The sequence below is a fragment of the Alosa sapidissima genome, chromosome 3, assembly GCF_018492685.1.
Source record: "Alosa sapidissima isolate fAloSap1 chromosome 3, fAloSap1.pri, whole genome shotgun sequence".
In the NCBI taxonomy this organism is placed as follows: domain Eukaryota; kingdom Metazoa; phylum Chordata; class Actinopteri; order Clupeiformes; family Clupeidae; genus Alosa; species Alosa sapidissima.
This window is the reverse complement of record NC_055959.1, coordinates 5,236,637-5,251,684: the sequence shown is the minus strand read 5'-3', so window position 1 is coordinate 5,251,684 and position 15,048 is coordinate 5,236,637. Positions and strand designations below refer to the sequence as shown.

Genomic DNA, 15,048 nt, shown 5'->3' with positions numbered 1-15,048 from the left:
ACTGTATTTCGCTCGTTCAAATGCAGGGTCAACAATCATTTGGATCAATGGATGAAGGCCAACCCAGGAAGAAACGCCAACATCTACGATCTCCCTGGGATCGTTGCCAAAGCATTGCCGCAGGCAGTAACACAGGAGAACATCACATCAGGATTCAGATGCACTGGCATCTGGCCCTACAAACCTGACGTTTTTCAAGAGGAGGACTTTTCTGCGGCCTACGTCACTGACAGGCCAGATCCAGCCTCTACCCCACTCACTCATGCCCCCTCTGCACTAGCTCATGCCCCCTCTGCACTCACTCATGCCCCCTCTGCCACAATGCCAGGCTCATCTGCACTCACTCAAGTCATGCACTCATTCAGCCCTTCTCAGGTCAGGCCTTTCCCAAAGGCCTGTCCACGAAAGGCTGTGGCCAAGCCCAGAAAGCGGATCGTAAGCACCATCCTCACCGACTCGCCCAGGAAAGAGGCAATTGAAAAAAAAAACACAGGATCCAACACCAAAACAAACAAACAAAAAAAACCAGGATCCAACACCAAAAAAAGCAGCAGTGGGAAAACAAAACAGATGACCACAAGTATCTCCATCTCCAATGATGATTGTGTTGTCTGTGGAGAACACATTTTGCTGCCTCTGCCCCAGGAGAGAAATGGTCAAGTCAAGTTTATTTATATAGCGCATTTCATACACAGAGGTCATTCAATGTGCTTTATGTAGCCAGTTCACCTTGTTTCTGTCTTTTCCCCATGTCTCCCTGTTTTCCCTACATGTCCCACACTGGCCTGCTCCCGCTAACTAAGGGGGCGTGGTGATTAGTTACACACCGGAGTTCGTTCGCACTGATTACTGGCCGGACAGTATAAAACCACCCAGGTACGAAGAAGCGTTGTAAGCTCTGCCTGTTTAACCCCCTAGCGTGTCGGATTTAGTCATCAGGTATGTTGCAACACTCCCGTTTGCTGCCAGACTAATAACATGGTTTAATCAATGTTTGTCTTCACCTGTAGCTTCGTGGTCACCGGCTAGTCTGCTCCTGCTGCCCGTGTGTTAGACACCATCCCTTATTCATTCTACAGGTATGCACCTATGTTTGTCTTAAATCTCTCGTAGTTTATTTTCTGTTTTGAGTCGTAACACTTTCTCTTGTATGCCTGTAGCTGAACGTGGGTGAGTGCTCCCCATACGGCGCTTTGTGCACTAATCGTAGTTACGAACATAGGTATGTACGATGCTTGCTTTGATGGGTAACTTTTTAGGCGGCAGTAGAAGGCTTTATGTTCAATGTCTTTTCTGTCCTGTCCAGGTAGCGCGGCCTTTTCCATCTACGCGGGGTGCATAGCGTGGGTCGTGCTGCTGTCTTGTCTGTAGTTATTTTATTTTGGTGTAGCCTAATTGTGTGCGGTTTTTCAAGTACGTTTTGTGTTTTTTTCTTTTTTGTGGGCATTAATTTAGTGTCTACGTCTGCCTGTGTTTGGGTTTATTTGGCGTTTATGTCAGCCTGCATGTTGCTTGCCGCATTAGTAGAGAGGAACGGGGCATAAGTGGCATATGCTTCATCCTGGTAACTGCTTAGGTTCTGTCTGGTGCTGGCTGTCATTTGCGTGTGTTTGTATTTCTTTTGTCCTGGTGTGCCTGCATTATCTACCATAACGTCTGTATTGGCTGACTGTATTTTTGCCCCCCCCTTGTGGTGCTGTTTTATTTGTTTGTTTGGCAGATGTGGGGCCCTCTTTGAGGGAGGCTAGTCACCTGGTGGTGGGACCCTATAGCTGCACATTTGTGGTGTCATTGTTGCTTGCGGTGGGCTGCTGTGTCACTGGTAAGTCACTTTCTTGCAGTGTGTATGCACGTGTGATGGCTGGAACTTAGAACACACCTCCAGTTAGTCTGTCTCCCTCAGGTAAGCCCCCATCTGCTGTATCTTTTTAGCTCCAGTGGAGCCTGGCCCCACTTTAGAAATCACCTGTTCATATTGTATCATAATAAAAGAACAATAATAAATATTTTTGTACTTTCATAACCTCTGACTCGTTTCAGGTATTATTGCAGGACACTCCTCCCCCCCCCCCCCCCCCCCCCCTTTGGTTATTTAATAAACTTATGATTTGACTGGAATTCACGTTGTCTGCTTGGTGCTTTTGGACCTGTGTCAAACCTTCCTTAGCAAATTCTCTTAAAGAAGTCCCAGGGTACTAAGCCCAGGGTGGCGTAGTCGGGCTACTGGGAGTGGCTTATAGCCTCTCTCTTTCCCTCCTTACTGCTCTGGTCACAATCTGGCGTAGTCGGCAGGATGCACAATAAAGCGTAAACGTGAATTCCATGATATATTGTTTAGGTTGTGAAACCACTTTTTGTATTGGTTGTGTTTGGTTTTTGATTGTGTGGTAGGTTAGGGTAGATAAAGACAAGACAGCAGCCGACCAGAAGACGGCGGATTGGGACCCTTCTGCAGTCTGGACCTCTGGTGGTAGCCCCCCCCTCATTTTGCTCCTGTGATTATTCTCTGCAGTAGGTTACTGTAGCAGATATGGAGGAAGAAATGCAAGAACTCAGAGACATGGTCGCTCAGCTTAAGGCTGACAATGAACGACTGCGCCAGGAGAGGGCTGCTGCAGGGGCTAACACTACTGCTTCTACCTCCACAGCCACCCCTGATGCACCAGCCCGGCTAGTGCCTCCACCTGTGATTCCGGGTCCACCAATGGAAAGACTTGTGTTTATTCCTCGAGATAAGAAATGTCCTACGTTTAGGGGCGGGTCAGGTATTAGCGTTGATGAATGGGAGGAAGAAGTGTGGGCTTGCATGAGGGCTCGTCATCTCTCTACAGTGGACCAAGCTTTCTTTATATTTGATCACTTAGAGGGGGATGCGAGGGAGGAGATTAAATATCGCCCTGCCATTGAACGGGAGGACCCAGTGAAGGTACTGTCTATATTGCATGAACTGTATGGCTGTTCCCAATCTCATGTATCCCTACAGGAGGCATTCTTTTCGAGAAAGCAGCAGGATGGAGAGGGTCTGCTGGAGTTTTCCCTGGCGCTGATGAACCTTATGGGGAAGGTTAAACAGGCTGCACCACATGCTGTAACTAACGCAGAGGTAATGTTACGCGATCAATTTATTGAACATGTTTATGATGGTTCCCTCCGCAGAGAGCTTAAACAATTGGTGCGGCGTCAGCCCACATCTACACTGTTAGAGGTGCGCACCGAGGCTTTACGATGGGAGCGGGAGGGTACGCCTGGGGGTGCACGAGGCCGCAGTCATTCGATGCCATCCGCCTACGGTCTCCAGTATAAGGTTCAGGGGGACTCACAAACAGTGACCAATACATCTCAGGGCTCTGAGCTAGCGGAGCTTAAAGACATCCTTAAGAGTCAACAGGGACAGCTTACTCAGTTAGCTCAGAGTATCGCTCTCCTACAGGAAGGTCAGAGGCGCACTAGGCCTTTTCGTGAACATAACTTAATATGTAGGAGGTGCCAGCGCCCTGGTCATTTCGCTAGAGAGTGTAATGAGGAGCAGGTTCCTTTTCGACCCCGGTCCGCTTCTTTAGCATCCGCTATGGATGGCACTGCTAGACCCACCAGCTCCAATCCGAGGTCGGAAAACTAAAGCCCACTGAGTTGCTGAGTCACAGTTCAGATGGGGCATTTATTGACTCTGGGGTTAGCTCGATGGGGACTGGCACTGTACCTAATCTGATGTCGTCATGTCCTCACCTCGATGTGGTCATGGGGGGGATTACTGTTCCTTGTTTGTTGGATACAGGGTCTATGGTGTCCACAGTTATTGAAAGTTTTTTCTTACAACATTTTAAACCATGGGGTTGTGATCGCTTAAAGTCCTGTCATTGGCTGCAGCTCCGAGCAGCCAATGGCTTAGCGATTCCTTATGTTGGGTATCTTGAACCTGATGTCACTCTGTGTGGAAAGCTCATAACAAGATGTGGGGTGCTAGTGGTGAAGGATCCCCCGGGGGGCTCTAAGGTGCCTGGGGTGTTAGGAATGAACATCATCAGCAAAGGCTATGAGGTTTTGTTTGGCCAACATGGCTCCGCCTTGTTTGATTTGCCTACAGTGGTCCAGGCCCCGAGTCCCATTTTCCAAGCACTGCAGCAGTGTCACCATTCTGTTTCCGTTTCCATGTCCTCTATGTCTGGGGGTAAAGTAAAGCTGCGTGGGGGGCGGGCTGCTCGCATCCCAGGGGGTGTAACTAAGTTTGTCGCTTCAACATGTTCGAACCAGTACTCTGACCTCCCTGTTCTGTTCGAACCCTCAGATTCTGGCTTGCCGGAAGGGCTGTTGACCTCCCCTGCTTTAGTGCGGGTCTCCAGGGGAACAGTGTACATCCCTGTGGTTAACGTAGGGAATACTGATGTCCTGCTATACCCTCACACCATCTTAGGCACTCTGAGTTGTGTGGATGTTGTTAGTCTCCCCAAGGGGGTAGCTGAAGTTCGAGCTGTGGAAGCCACTGCCCAAATAGAAAACTGTTCAATACGGAGTCAGATTGAGTCCCTTGATTTGACTGCGCTTACAGATGCCGATGGGGAACGTGTTCGGTCTCTGCTCTTGAGCTATGAGGACATTTTCTCTGCTCATGATGGCGACCTAGGTTGCACTAGTCTCATTTCTCACGAAATTCCTGTGACCGACGAGATTCCAGTTAGGCAGCGTTACCGACGGTTGCCTCCTTCTGAGTATGATGTTGTAAAATCTCACATTAATCAGTTACGGGAAGCACAGGTCATTAGGGAGAGCTGCAGCCCCTATGCCTCACCCATCGTTCTGGTCCGGAAGAAGGACGGCAGCCCACGCTTATGTGTGGATTACCGGCAATTGAATGCCAAAACCCGTAAGGATGCCTTCCCACTTCCCAGGATCGAGGAATCTTTGGATGCATTGTCAGGTGCTTGTTTGTTTTCGACAATGGACCTGGCAAGCGGGTATAATCAGGTCCCAGTGTTGGAGAGAGATAAGCCAAAGACCGCTTTTTGCACACCCTTTGGGCTTTTTGAGTACAATCGCATGCCCTTTGGGCTGTGCAATGCTCCTAGCACGTTCCAACGGCTCATGCAAAGGATTTTCGGAGACCAACATTGCCAGTCGCTACTATTGTATCTTGACGATGTGGTAGTTTTCTCATCTAACACCTCCCAGCATATTGACCGCTTAGAAGTAGTATTGCAGAGGCTGCAGAGGGAAGGGCTGAAGGCAAAGCTAGAAAAGTGTGCCTTCTGTAGGCCAGAAGTTGCCTACTTGGGCCACGTCATCTCTGGGGCTGGTGTCTCCACTGACCCAAAGAAAATCGAGGCCGTAGCCAATTGGTGCCGCCCCAGTCAGGTGTCTGAGCTTCGTTCTTTCCTTGGCTTTGCAAGCTATTACCGCCGCTTTGTAGAGGGTTTTGCGAAGTTGGCGGCACCCCTGCATAAGCTGGTGGCGGAGCTGGCTGGAACAAAGTCTAGGAGAGGGTTGAGGCGGGACTTCACAGTGGCTTGGAGTGAGGAGTGTGAAAGAAGTTTTGAGAGCCTAAAGACCAGACTCACTTCTGCCCCTGTGTTGGCTTATGCTAACTTTTCGTTGCCCTTTATCCTGGAGGTGGATGCCAGTTATGGTGGTCTGGGGGCAGGTGAACATGGTGAACTACAGCTCCATGAAACTGGAATTCTTGGCCCTCAAATGGGCCGTTACAGAGAAGTTCCGGGAATATCTGCTGGGACACAAGTGTATCATTTACACCGATAATAACCCGCTCAGCCATCTCGCCACTGCTAAGCTGGGGGCAACAGAGCAGCGGTGGGCAGCTCAGCTTGCCTTATTCGATTATGAGCTCCGATATCGCTCAGGCAAGAGCAACACAAATGCAGATGCCCTTTCCAGGCAACACTTGGAAGTGGGCCCAAGTGGGCGAGATGTGGTGGTTCCCTGGACTTCCGTACCTACTCACCTGCAGCAGGTAGTATCTTTACCGCCGCCCACTCAGTTCAGCCACACTGTTATGTCTGCTTTTCCTTCTCACTCCACATCAGAGCTTTGTGCCTTGCAGATGGCGGACCCTGACATTCACCCGGTACTCAGGCTCTGGAAGCAGAAGAGGCGGCCTAATCACATGGAGCGTCGGCAACTGTCAACCTCTGCCTTAGCCCTCCTGCGCCAATGGGACCGGTTGGTCCAGGAGCATGGGTTGCTGTATCGCAAGATCTTCCGCCCAGATGGGGGAGAGGAGATTCTCCAAGTCATTCTGCCCGCCTCCCTGAGACCAGAAGTAATGACCCAGCTCCATCAAGACCACGGCCATCAAGGGGTGGAACGAACATTGGAGCTGGTTCGTCGGCGGTGCTTTTGGCCTGGCATGTCTGCGGAGGTCAAGCGATGGTGCCAAGAGTGCAGTCGCTGTCAAGTGGCCAAGGACTCTAGTCGGGGAGCTCCAACTTATATGGGTCATCTGTTGGCGTCACGCCCGAACGAGATCCTGGCGGTTGACTTCACTGTCTTAGAACCCTCGCGCAATGGGGTGGAGAACGTCTTGGTTCTTACCGATGTCTTCACCAAGTATACATTAGCAGTACCGACACGAGACCAGTGTGCTTCTACGGTGGCCCAGGTTTTGGTGAACGAGTGGCTCTTTAAGTTTGGTGTGCCAAGTCGCCTTCATTCTGACCAGGGACGCAGTTTTGAAGGTGCCCTTATCCAGCAGCTTTGCAACCTGTATGGAATTACCAAGTCCCGTACCACTCCCTATCACCCAGCTGGCAACGGGCAATGTGAGCGGTTTAACCGAACCATGCACAATTTGTTGCGCACGTTGCCAGACTCCAGGAAGAGGGACTGGGCCTCCTGTCTTCCCCAACTGGTCTTTTGTTATAACACCACACCACACCAGTCGACAGGAGAGTCCCCCTTCTTTCTTATGTTTGGTCAGGACCCTCGGTTGCCAGTTGACTTTTTGCTGGGTAGAGTACGGGAACCAGAGGTCGGTACGGTGCATGACTGGGTCCGGGAACATCAAGTCAGGCTCCAGGTTGCATTTGATGGAGCCCAGGAGCGCCTGGCCACCAATGCTGCTCGACGGAAAGGGCGCCACGACCAGCATGTGAAAGAAGACCCAATACCAGAGGGCCAGCATGTGTACCTTCGGGACCACGGGATAAGGGGACGCCACAAGATCCAGGACCTCTGGTGTTCAACTGTGTACCAGGTATTAAAAGCACCTAAAGTTGGCGGGGCTGTCTACACAATCGCACCTGTCGATGACCCAAGCAAGGTCCGGCACGTCCACCGCATCATGCTGAAGCCTCAACTTAGGATGGAGCCTCGCAATACCCCCCAAGAAGAGCAACCGCTCCAGCCACGGCCACATCCAGAAGAAGATTCTGGAGAAGGTCTGTGGGTTCAAGTGACTGAGCCCCCCCCTCCACTTGCAGGAGAGGGCCCAACTGCACCCTCTTCGGTATACCCCTCCACCACAGAGGCTGTAGTTCCTGTCCCATTCCAGGTTGACCGGGAACCATGCTCTTTGAGGCTTGGTCCTATGGATGGTAGGCGTCCTGTTCCACCTGCACAGGTGCCAGCGGACCTGCCACCTCCAGTCCTGACCCCTCCCCCTGGGTTGTCGACATCTCAAGACGAGAACAACTCTGACAGCAATGAAACTACCCTTAGGAGGACTGCCCGAGGCACGGCAGGGCAACACTCCAATGTCCACCACCTCCCCCGTGGCGTATAGAGGCAGAGTAATGTGATTGCAAGCTCTCCTTGACCTGTGTCTTGGCTAATCGGAGTTCCTCTCCGATCTTAAGCTGTTGCCCATTTTCCAGTTAGCCTGTTTATCGTCGGGGCGACGATAAAGAACAAGGGGGTAGATTGTAGCCAGTTCACCTTGTTTCTGTCTTTTCCCCATGTCTCCCTGTTTTCCCTACATGTCCCACACTGGCCTGCTCCCGCTAACTAAGGGGGCGTGGTGATTAGTTACACACCGGAGTTCGTTCGCACTGATTACTGGCCGGACAGTATAAAACCACCCAGGTACGAAGAAGCGTTGTAAGCTCTGCCTGTTTAACCCCCTAGCGTGTCGGATTTAGTCATCAGGTATGTTGCAATACTCCCGTTTGCTGCCAGACTAATAACATGGTTTAATCAATGTTTGTCTTCACCTGTAGCTTCGTGGTCACCGGCTAGTCTGCTCCTGCTGCCCGTGTGTTAGACACCATCCCTTATTCATTCTACAGGTATGCACCTATGTTTGTCTTAAATCTCTCGTAGTTTATTTTCTGTTTTGAGTCGTAACACTTTCTCTTGTATGCCTGTAGCTGAACGTGGGTGAGTGCTCCCCATACGGCGCTTTGTGCACTAATCGTAGTTACGAACATAGGTATGTACGATGCTTGCTTTGATGGGTAACTTTTTAGGCGGCAGTAGAAGGCTTTATGTTCAATGTCTTTTCTGTCCTGTCCAGGTAGCGCGGCCTTTTCCATCTACGCGGGGTGCATAGCGTGGGTCGTCCTGCTGTCTTGTCTGTAGTTATTTTATTTTGGTGTAGCCTAATTGTGTGCGGTTTTTCAAGTACGTTTTGTGTTTTTTTCTTTTTTGTGGGCATTAATTTAGTGTCTACGTCTGCCTGTGTTTGGGTTTATTTGGCGTTTATGTCAGCCTGCATGTTGCTTGCCGCATTAGTAGAGAGGAACGGGGCATAAGTGGCATATGCTTCATCCTGGTAACTGCTTAGGTTCTGTCTGGTGCTGGCTGTCATTTGCGTGTGTTTGTATTTCTTTTGTCCTGGTGTGCCTGCATTATCTACCATAACGTCTGTATTGGCTGACTGTATTTTTGCCCCCCCCTTGTGGTGCTGTTTTATTTGTTTGTTTGGCAGATGTGGGGCCCTCTTTGAGGGAGGCTAGTCACCTGGTGGTGGGACCCTATAGCTGCACATTTGTGGTGTCATTGTTGCTTGCGGTGGGCTGCTGTGTCACTGGTAAGTCACTTTCTTGCAGTGTGTATGCACGTGTGATGGCTGGAACTTAGAACACACCTCCAGTTAGTCTGTCTCCCTCAGGTAAGCCCCCATCTGCTGTATCTTTTTAGCTCCAGTGGAGCCTGGCCCCACTTTAGAAATCACCTGTTCATATTGTATCATAATAAAAGAACAATAATAAATATTTTTGTACTTTCATAACCTCTGACTCGTTTCAGGTATTATTGCAGGACACTCCTCCCCCCCCCCCCCCCCTTTGGTTATTTAATAAACTTATGATTTGACTGGAATTCACGTTGTCTGCTTGGTGCTTTTGGACCTGTGTCAAACCTTCCTTAGCAAATTCTCTTAAAGAAGTCCCAGGGTACTAAGCCCAGGGTGGCGTAGTCGGGCTACTGGGAGTGGCTTATAGCCTCTCTCTTTCCCTCCTTACTGCTCTGGTCACATTTACATAAACAAAACCAAACAATAGGCCTTTTCACACAGAGATCCCGCTAAATTTGTGGGAAGAGGAGACGTCTTTTTGCCGTCTTTTTGCGTCTGAAAGCGAGGTGAAAATTTGCCGGCCTCCTGATCTGTTCACATGATGCGGCATTTTGGGGAGCCAGAAGGCAGGATCAGCTATAGGGAGGGAAAGTGAAAACCAGCGCCCCAAGTGGTTGCGTTCCTATCGAAGAGCAGCTCCAATGTTAAGTCCCATAGACCTATTTTTTTTTAAAATACTGTGAAGCCAAATCAGCGATCTTATCCACCAAAAATATTTTTCAGTGTCTAAACAGTAATAATCTTCTAACTGTGAAAATGTCAGACTATATTTTGCCTTATTTAAAAAAATCGAAATTGCTCCTTTTGTTTCATAAACGAACTACAAAAAAGCCACTTGTGACTTTACCCTTCGACGTTACTCACGGTAGCATGGTTTGTTTATTTGCCTGGTTAGCATTGCCACTTAACACTTACTGCCAGCTCTTCATGTGAGTAGAAGCACAACACCAGTTATCCAGACATAAAGGTTATCACCACGCGGTTTACATCACCTTCCGTTATTACAAAAATATGTAAGCCAGTTAAGCAAATTGCTGTATTGATCAGTTAGAGATTAAGCACCGAAACCTGTGACGTCACATGCAAGTGTAGTTTGTTATCACCATGTTACGACAAAAACTGAAAACAATTCAACTTATCCTAAAAATAAGGTATGACCACTTGAAGCAATAGAGGTGACCCCAGTGCCTAACATATGGAAGGCATTAAATTAAGATCCCAATGTGCACCAAGATATATTTTTTCTAAAAAAAAATCCCATCCCCTCCGCTAAACTCTAGGAACACAACCACTAGATGGCGATGAGATTACTTTCCCTCCCTATAGTAAATTAAATTGTGCCGTGCAACAGGGGGCGTGTAGAGTGATAGTCGTAGGCCTTATTATGCGTGTGTGGGGCTTCATATACAGCAGGTGTGTGATTTCAAAAACCATGGCGGGAGAACCGACTGCACTTTGGTTAGCTTGCATTTGCTTTGCTGTTAGAATGTTAGATTCTTGCGATAGATGTCTTCAGACAATAAAAAGTAATTTGGAAGGGAAATTGAAGAGAAGAGTTGCCCTTGCGTTCGCTGTGATTTCCCTTTGAAAATCAGAGGTTCACAGGCTACTGTGGCCTTGGTCAGTGGCGCCGCCAGCCGTAATCCTGTACGCACTGTGCGTACAACTTATTCATGAAATCATTCAATATTACAACAATAAAAAATAGCTTGTGTATTGTCTTAATTGAAACATGCTTCGCGCACAAATGATAGCCTATGGCAAAGAGAATGGACATCTCAACATAAGGATACATTAGAAGATGATGATTGGTGTAAACTTTGTCACACGACGTGATAAGCAGTTCTGGCGCTTAAAAACGCAACGCTCCATTCAGTCATAAATCATTTAAGCGTAGGCCTAGTGCTCGTCATGAAAAGAAAACAGCAGCTTAATAGTTTTTCAGGTGTTTAACAGTAGGCGCAGGCGCACTGTTAGCAGTTATGCCGAAGGCAGTGAGATTTTAGGCATTGCATCCTGTCACTCTGTTTGGAATATCGCAGTTCGGGTTGATAAGATTCAGTTAATGCGAGTATGGATCGTCTCAAAGTTTGGGACAACCAAACAGCAGTGTAGGCAAAGCAAATCCTAATTGTTAAGTTACCATATCTGTCTTTTCTCTAGGCCTGGGCCTATCGAAAATCGCGACATAAGCAGATTGGTTTCTTTTTTCTTTTCTTTCTTGTTCGCGTGTTGGGTAGTGAAGCGATAATGCATTTAAAGCATAGGCTACATCATGTGAGCCAGAGCCGATATGGCCAGAGCTGCTGCACTGTATAGGTATTCTGTCCCACCCAAATTTGCTGAACTACTTGCGAAGTAGCCTATTATCACAGACATCACATGTATCACACGAAAGAGCTTTTTCTCAGCTTTTAAACAATGTTAGTGGTTAGTTGTTGTGGTAAACGGTTCGCAAGAAAAGTAACTTTATTTTAATCATATTTTATTGCCTAGATATCTGTAAGCATTACAATCAGAGGATATACATATAGGGCAGACAGACGCTCATGAGTTCATGCTTTGTTTTTTCGCTGGCTTTTAGGATAGCCTATTATGGCAACTGATTGCATTCCAAGCTACAGTCAACTCTAGCAGGCATTGAATGACTGGAGACTTTGTGAATTTATAGATTGACATAATGTGCCGTCTCTGCTATTGCCGCTTTTGATCAGTTAGATTTTTTTGCAATCTCCTGTGGTGGGCTGGACATAGCATCGAAATGCCCGCCCAGATTCCCCTTTCCGCCTTGACCCATTCACACTGGTGCCGGAACGAAAAAACTCGGCAAAATGTCTAGAGGGCTTGGTAGTAAATTTGGCGAGACACTTTGTCCCGCCGTTCCGCCTCGGTCTATGTGAAAGGGACAGTCGTTCCGCGATTCTGGTACATAAAATCGCGGCGATTTCGCCAGTGTGAAAGGGCCTAATAATAACAAATAAAAAGCATAGAAAGGCAATATAGTCAAAGAATAGTTAAAAGGTAAAGATCATAATAAAAAGAAAACATAAAACACAAGGTAAAATAATTTAAAAATAAAGGATAATTAGTAAGCAAAAAACAAAGGCAAAAGTAGTAAAAAAAGTAATAAAAGATAAAGTAGAATAATTATCAAGGCAGATTCAGAATTTGTAACTCGGCACAGTTAGCAGAAAGCATCTGAGAACAGTTTGGTCTTAAGTCTAGATTTAAAACTGGCTACAGTTGGGGCCTTTTTGATGTCATCCGAAAGTTGATTCCACAGCTGAGCCGAATAGCAGCTAAAAGCTGCTTCACCATGTTTAGTTCTAACAGTAGGTTTTACTAACAGGTTTTTCACCTGGGACCTGAGAGAACGAGAAGGTGTGTACTGCTGAAGCATGTCTGACAGGTATTTAGGTCCTGCTCCATTTACTGATTTATAAACAAGCAATATAGCTTTAAAGTCAATTCTGTGACTTACTGGAAGCCAGTGCAAGGACTTAAGAATTGGAGTAATGTGGTCAGTTCTTTTAGTTTATGTTAGAATCCTAGCTGCTGCATTTTGTATCATCTGAAGCTGTTTAATAGTCTTTTTAGGAAGGCCTGTGAACAGTCCATTGCAGTAATCAACCCTGCTGGAGATAAATGCATGAATGAGTTTTTCTAAGTCATATTTTGACATCAGCCCTCTGAGTCTGGCAATATTTTTGAGGTGATAAAAAGCTGATTTAGTTGTCGCTGTTGAAATTTAGATCACTGTCAATTAATACACCAAGATTTTTAACTGTATCCTTTGCCTTCAACCCTTTTGTGTCAAGGAGAGTGGCAACCCTAAGTCTTTCCTCCTTTTTACCAAATATAATTACTTCAGTTTTTTCTTTGTTCAGCTGAAGAAAATTTTGAGACATCCAGGTGTTGATTTGTTCTATACACTGACACAGAGATTCAAGAGGACCATAGTCGTTTGGTGACAGAGCTAAGTAAATTTGTGTGTCATCTGCATAGCTATGATATGAAATCAAGTTATTTTGGATGATTTGTCCAAGTGGGAGCATATAGAGGTTGAATAATAGTGGCCCTAAGATCGACCCCTGGGGAACACCACAGGTCAAGGAAGTTGGTGTTGAGGTACAGTTTCCGATGGCAACAAAGAAGCTCCTTTCTTGTAGATATGATTTTAGCCAGCTGATAACTATGCCTGTAAATCCAATCCAGTGTTCTAGTCTGTGTAGTAAAATATTGTGATCAACAGTGTCAAATGTTGCACTAAGGTCCAGTAGCACTAGGACTAATGTTTTACCTGAATCTGTGTTTAGGCGTATGTCATTGAAAACTTTAATGAGAGCTGTTTCAGTGCTGTGATTTGCCCGAAAACCAGACTGAAAGTAATCAAAATACCCATTTGATGTTAGGAAGGTGGTTAATTGATTAAAGACTACTTTTTCAATAATTTTGCCAATAAAAGGTAGATTGGATATGGGCCTGTAATTGTTTAGCATGGAGACATCCAGGTTATTCTTCTTGAGAAGTGGCTTTACAACAGCTGTTTTCAGCTGTTGCCAGACAGCAGTGATACATTTACAATTTGAAGGACATCCGCCGCTATGAGATGAAAAACAGTTTTGAAGAAATTGGTAGACAGTGTCTAAGACACATGTGGAAGAGCTGAGATTCTGTACCGTTTTTTCAAGTGTTTCGTAGTCTATCAAGCTGAACTCTGACATCAAGTTTAGTTTCCCTCTGTTTGTTGCTGGAAGTTCAGGTTGTTAAATTTGTAATTGAGCAGATATGTTGAGTCTGATTTTGTCAATTTTACCTTTAAAAAAGATGAAAACTCATTGCATTTATTAGTTGAGAGAAGTTCAGGCGCTAATTGTGAGGGGGGATTTGTTAATTTATCAACAGTTGAAAATAGAATACGAGTGTTATTTGAACTTCTATTGATAATGTTAGAAAAAAAGGACTGTCTTGCTTTGCATATTTCGGAGCATCTCTTTATGGATTTCATAGTGGATCTGAAGTTTGTATTTACGCCATTTTCTTTCAGTCTTCCTACACTCTCTTTTTAGAAGTTTAACTGCTGGATTATGCCTCCATGGTGCTTTCTGTTTGTCCTTAACTTTCTTGAATTGTAATGGAGCAATGTCATCCATAATGTTTTCCATTTTTGCATTAAATTAAATAAGTCTTCTACAGAGTCTGACAGTTGACTTGACTTTAGTGAAAGTGCTTGCTAAAAGAGAGCACTTGTCTGATCATTTATGATTCTCCTTTTTACAATCATAGCTGTGTTTTGAGTGTGTGGGGACATAGAAACATCAAAGAACACGCAGAAATGATCAGATAAGGCCAGGTCTTTAACAGCTGTAGAGACATCGAGCCCCTTTGTGATAACAAGGTGGAGGGTATGGCCGAGAGAGTGTGTTGGCCCCTGTACATGCTGTGTTAGAAAGAAAGTATCGATTAGTGCAATGAATTCCTTGGCGTAATTGTTTTCAGGATTATCCACATGCAAGTTTAGATCCCCTGATATAATAAGACAGTCAAACTCAATGCAAACGACTGATAGCAGTTCACCTAGCTCTTCAAGAAAAAATTTTGCTGAATGTTTTGGAGGCCTGTAAATTGTCAGTAATAAAATCTGAGGAGAAGACTTAATGCGTGCACACAGATATTCAAATGAAGTAAAGTCACCGACTTTATGACGACTGATTGCACTGAAAAGATGTCTTGAAAATTGTGGCTATCCCCCCACCTTTTTTATTTGCTATGGTAGCACACAGAAAACTGAAATTTGGGGGAGCTGATTCAATGAGAGTAGCAGCACTGTTTGCTTGATCTAACCATGTCTCAGTTAAAAGTAAAAAATCAAGGTTGTGTGTGCAAATTAGATCATTAATTAAGAATGATTTGTTTGAAAGAGATCTGATATTTAGGAGTGCTAGTTTTGCTGTAAGTGTTGGGGAAAAATGGTCCATGGGGGAAATCTGAGGTTGAATTGGTACAGGTAGGAGATTGGACTGGTT

At 46.1% G+C, this 15,048-nt stretch overlaps 2 long non-coding RNA genes across 2 annotated transcripts; both read left to right on the top strand.

Moving 5' to 3' along the window:
* Positions 1-713: 713 nt before the first annotated feature.
* Positions 714-2,046, top strand: LOC121705717. Its single transcript, XR_006030877.1, has 4 exons — positions 714-939; positions 1,011-1,079; positions 1,161-1,222; positions 1,307-2,046. It is a non-coding gene; the product is annotated as an uncharacterized LOC121705717 (long non-coding RNA).
* Positions 2,047-7,338: 5,292 nt separating this feature from the next.
* LOC121705718 lies at positions 7,339-8,507 on the top strand. The gene is made up of 4 exons (XR_006030878.1): positions 7,339-8,094; positions 8,166-8,234; positions 8,316-8,377; positions 8,462-8,507. It is a non-coding gene; the product is annotated as an uncharacterized LOC121705718 (long non-coding RNA).
* The last annotated feature ends 6,541 nt before the right edge of the window (positions 8,508-15,048 follow it).